This window comes from Styela clava, chromosome 13 (assembly GCF_964204865.1).
Source record: "Styela clava chromosome 13, kaStyClav1.hap1.2, whole genome shotgun sequence".
NCBI classification, from domain to species: domain Eukaryota; kingdom Metazoa; phylum Chordata; class Ascidiacea; order Stolidobranchia; family Styelidae; genus Styela; species Styela clava.
The window spans coordinates 16292501-16297500 of NC_135262.1; the positions used below are offsets into that span (position 1 = coordinate 16292501).

Below are 5000 nucleotides of genomic sequence, written 5' to 3' on the forward strand. Positions count from 1 at the left end.
CGGCGACCTGACGGGCCCTCCCGTTTGCCTCTCAACGGTTTCACGTACTCTTGAACTCTCTCTTCAAAGTGCTTTTCAACTTTCCCTCACGGTACTTGTCCGCTATCGGTCTCGCGACCGTATTTAGTCTTAGGTGGAGTTTACCACCCGCTTTGGGCTGCATTCCCAAACAACCCGACTCCGAGAAGACCCGAAGCGGCCAAGGCAAGCGCCCCTATGGGCCTAACACCCGCCGTGGGACGAGGCCTCGATCAGAAGGACACCGGCGCTCGCCGTCAGCCGCACTGGGACTTCCGTACGTCACAACTCGGCGCGCTCGAAAAGCGCGCAGATTCGACGCTGGACTCTTCCCGGTTCACTCGCCGTTACTCAGGGAATCCCTGTTGGTTTCTTTTCCTCCGCTTAATAATATGCTTAAATTCAGCGGGTGCTCTCGCCTGAACTCAGGTCGTATGTGTCAAGCGGGCCGCTTCTTACACGGCCCGCTGGCATCGCAAGTCGTCGCCGCCGGCGCCGACCGAGCGCGTACCGTCGCCGCCTTGGCCCACGGTCGGTCTTGATCTCGTGACCGGACCGACCGACCTGGACCCGCCCCTCGAACGTAGTTGAACACGTCGAGGGGCCGGCGGTGTACGGGACACGCGGTCGCGCCGAGAAAGCTCGGCGACCGCTTCAACTTGGGGCGACGGCCCTCGGGTGAGGACGAACGCGACCCTGAGGCAGACGCGGTCCCGGGATTGACCCGAGACCGCAATTCGCGTTCAGAAGGTCGACGTTCAATGTGTTCTGCAATTCACATTACTTCTCGCACTTGGCTGCGTCCTTCATCGACTCGCGAGCCGAGTGATCCACCGTTAAGAGTCGTCCTCGACGTTTCGCCCGGCGCCGAAGCGCGCGGACGTCACACTGTGGGATCGACCACAAAACCACCACCGACAACAACTGCACAAAAACACCAACAAACGGCGCCGAGCGACCGCCGGGCTGGGCCGGCGGCACATCGAGCGCGGTGCCCAGAAGCCACCATCGCACTCGGCTGCCTTGCTATGCCAACGTGTTACGCGTGTCGCACGGGGCGGAACCCCGATTGACGGCCGCCCTCTCGGCGGCACCCAAAGACAATTCAGTGCGCGGTCGGCCGGGGCCTACCACCACCTTCGGTAATGATCCTTCCGCAGGTTCACCTACGGAAACCTTGTTACGTCTTTTACTTCCTCTAAATGATCAAGTTTGATCGTCTTCTCGACACGCCGACGCGGCCGTTGCCAGCCGCGACGGGGCCGATCCAAGGATCTCACTAAACCATTCAATCGGTAGTAGCGACGGGCGGTGTGTACAAAGGGCAGGGACGTAATCAACGCAAGTTGATGACTTGCGCTTACTGGGAATTCCTCGTTCAAGGGAAACAATTGCAAGTCCCTATCCCAATCACGAATGAGGTTCAACGGGTTACCCGGACCTTTCGGCCTAGGTTAGACACTCGCTGCTTCACTCAGTGTAGCGCGCGTGCGGCCCCGGACATCTAAGGGCATCACAGACCTGTTATTGCTCAATCTCGTGTGGCTAAACGCCACTAGTCCCTCTAAGAAGTTAGACGCCGACCGAGAAGGTCGCGTAACTATTTAGCATGCCAGAGTCTCGTTCGTTATCGGAATTAACCAGACAAATCGCTCCACCAACTAAGAACGGCCATGCACCACCACCCACAGAATCAAGAAAGAGCTCTCAATCTGTCAATCCTACCTGTGTCCGGGCCGGGTGAGTTTCCCCGTGTTGAGTCAAATTAAGCCGCAGGCTCCACTCCTGGTGGTGCCCTTCCGTCAATTCCTTTAAGTTTCAGCTTTGCAACCATTCTTCCCCCGGAACCCAAAGACTTTGGTTTCCCGGAAGCTGCCGGAAAGGTCGTCATGGTAACGCCTCCCGATCGCTAGTTGGCATCGTTTATAGTCAGAACTAGGACGGTATCTGATCGTCTTCGAACCTCTGACTTTCGCTCTTGATTAAAGAAAACATTCTTGGCGAATGCTTTCGCAGTAGTTCGTCTTCCGCCGATCCAAGAATTTCACCTCTAACGGCAGAGTACGGACGCCCCCGTCTGTCCCTCTTAATCATTACCTCGTGCTCCGAAAACCAACAAAATAGAACCGAGGTCCTATTCCATTATTCCATGCAACACTATGCAGGCGAACAGCCTGCTTTGAACACTCTAATTTTTTCAAAGTAAACTTATCGGCCACCGCCGACACTCAGTCAAGAGCACCGACGGAGAACCGAAGGTGAGGCGAACGCAACCAGTGACACGCCTTGCGACGGACCGGCGGCGCTCGCCCAAAATCCAACTACGAGCTTTTCAACCGCAACAACTTTAGCATACACTGTTGGAGCTGGAATTACCGCGGCTGCTGGCACCAGACTTGCCCTCCAATGGATACTCGTTAAGAGTTTTAGGATGTACTCATTCCAATTACAGGGCCTCGTTAGAGTCCTGTATTGTTATTTTTCGTCACTACCTCCCCGTGTCGGGAATGGGTAATTTGCGCGCCTGCTGCCTTCCTTGGATGTGGTAGCCGTTTCTCAGGCTCCCTCTCCGGAATCGAACCCTGATTCCCCGTTACCCGTTATCACAAAGGTAGGCACGTAGCGTACCTTCGACAGTTGATAGGGCAGACACTTGAATGATACGTCGTCGGTGCAGAGACCGTACGATCCGCGTGGTTATCCAGAGTCATCAAACGTCACAGGACGAACCCGGTCGGTTTTGATCTGATAAAAGCGCGCCTCCCGAAGTCGGCGCTTAATGCATGTATTAGCTCTAGAATTACCACAGTTATCCACTTCGCTTACGAGACCAAATAAACCAAGACTGATTTAATGAGCCATTCGCAGTTTCGCTTTACGAGAACTCGTACTTGCACCTGCATGGCTTAATCTTTGAGACAAGCATATCACTACTGGCAGGATCAACCAGATAGCTGCGACAGCTGCGCTCGGCCCTTGCTGGGCCGCCCGGCGCGTGCTCGTCGCATTCGTTTAAGACCGAGGCGATCGCCTGCGGCCGTACTCAGCTTCGACAGTCGCTGGCCGCGACGTCCACGCTCTCGCCGGCAGTGCCAGGCGGAGCGATTTGCGTTTTTTCTTTGCTCGCCCTCTCTCGGGCTCGATCCATTCAGTTTCGCACAAACAAGAGCTCTGCCGGCCGCCTGCAGCGGTGCCTAAAACCCGGGCATAACAATGCGACCGTTCTGCTAGGCCGACAAGCGCTCAAGCCAGACGCTCGATCGAACGCCCCCTACATATTAGTCGAGACAACGGCTTGCTCATTAGCATCGCGTTTGTACTTTAACTTTTTTTGGCTCGGCTTCTTTCGACGCCGATGCCGGCGACGCAGCACTCTCTCGCCCGCCAGCCACCGAGAAAAGGGTGCGCTCCGACCGGCCCCGCACCGCTCTTTCTTGGCTCATTCGAAATTACTGTCTTTCGCTCTGACATGCCTTACCTAGGGTTAGGTTAGTATGCTTGCACGTTTGTACTTTAACTTTTTTCGGCTCGGCTTCTTTCGACGCCGATGCCGGCGACGCAGCACTCTCTCGCCCGCCAGCCACCGAGAAAAGGGTGCGCTCCGACCGGCCCCGCACCGCTCTTTCTTGGCTCATTCGAAATTACTGTCTTTCGCTCTGACATGCCTTACCTAGGGTTAGGTTAGTATGCTTGCACGTTTGTACTTTAACTTTTTTCGGCTCGGCTTCTTTCGACGCCGATGCCGGCGACGCAGCACTCTCTCGCCCGCCAGCCACCGAGAAAAGGGTGCGCTCCGACCGGCCCCGCACCGCTCTTTCTTGGCTCATTCGAAATTACTGTCTTTCGCTCTGACATGCCTTACCTAGGGTTAGGTTAGTATGCTTGCACGTTTGTACTTTAACTTTTTTCGGCTCGGCTTCTTTCGACGCCGATGCCGGCGACGCAGCACTCTCTCGCCCGCCAGCCACCGAGAAAAGGGTGCGCTCCGACCGGCCCCGCACCGCTCTTTCTTGGCTCATTCGAAATTACTGTCTTTCGCTCTGACATGCCTTACCTAGGGTTAGGTTAGTATGCTTGCACGTTTGTACTTTAACTTTTTTCGGCTCGGCTTCTTTCGACGCCGATGCCGGCGACGCATCACTCTCTCGCCCGCCAGCCACCGAGAAAAGGGTGCGCTCCGACCGGCCCCGCACCGCTCTTTCTTGGCTCATTCGAAATTACTGTCTTTCGCTCTGACATGCCTTACCTAGGGTTAGGTTAGTATGCTTGCACGTTTGTACTTTAACTTTTTTCGGCTCGGCTTCTTTCGACGCCGATGCCGGCGACGCAGCACTCTCTCGCCCGCCAGCCACCGAGAAAAGGGTGCGCTCCGACCGGCCCCGCACCGCTCTTTCTTGGCTCATTCGAAATTACTGTCTTTCGCTCTGACATGCCTTACCTAGGGTTAGGTTAGTATGCTTGCACGTTTGTACTTTAACTTTTTTCGGCTCGGCTTCTTTCGACGTCGATGCCGGCGACGCAGCACTCTCTCGCCCGCCAGCCACCGAGAAAAGGGTGCGCTCCGACCGGCCCCGCACCGCTCTTTCTTGGCTCATTCGAAATTACTGTCTTTCGCTCTGACATGCCTTACCTAGGGTTAGGTTAGTATGCTTGCACGTTTGTACTTTAACTTTTTTCGGCTCGGCTTCTTTCGACGCCGATGCCGGCGACGCAGCACTCTCTCGCCCGCCAGCCACCGAGAAAAGGGTGCGCTCCGACCGGCCCCGCACCGCTCTTTCTTGGCTCATTCGAAATTACTGTCTTTCGCTCTGACATGCCTTACCTAGGGTTAGGTTAGTATGCTTGCACGTTTGTACTTTAACTTTTTTCGGCTCGGCTTCTTTCGACGCCGATGCCGGCGACGCAGCACTCTCTCGCCCGCCAGCCACCGAGAAAAGGGTGCGCTCCGACCGGCCCCGCACCGCTCTTTCTTGGCTCATTCG

At 56.0% G+C, this 5000-nt stretch overlaps 2 non-coding genes and 1 pseudogene across 2 annotated transcripts; all 3 read right to left on the bottom strand.

The window, feature by feature from the left end:
* The window catches only part of LOC144431742 (large subunit ribosomal RNA), a 3695-nt pseudogene extending 3244 nt beyond the window's left edge, over positions 1-451 (bottom strand).
* A 258-nt stretch (positions 452-709) lies between these two features.
* LOC144431489 (5.8S ribosomal RNA) lies at positions 710-863 on the bottom strand. Its single transcript, XR_013480054.1, has one exon. It is a non-coding gene; the product is annotated as a 5.8S ribosomal RNA (ribosomal RNA).
* A 298-nt stretch (positions 864-1161) lies between these two features.
* LOC144431628 (small subunit ribosomal RNA) lies at positions 1162-2971 on the bottom strand. The gene has a single exon (XR_013480190.1). It is a non-coding gene; the product is annotated as a small subunit ribosomal RNA (ribosomal RNA).
* Between the last annotated feature and the right edge of the window lie 2029 nt (positions 2972-5000).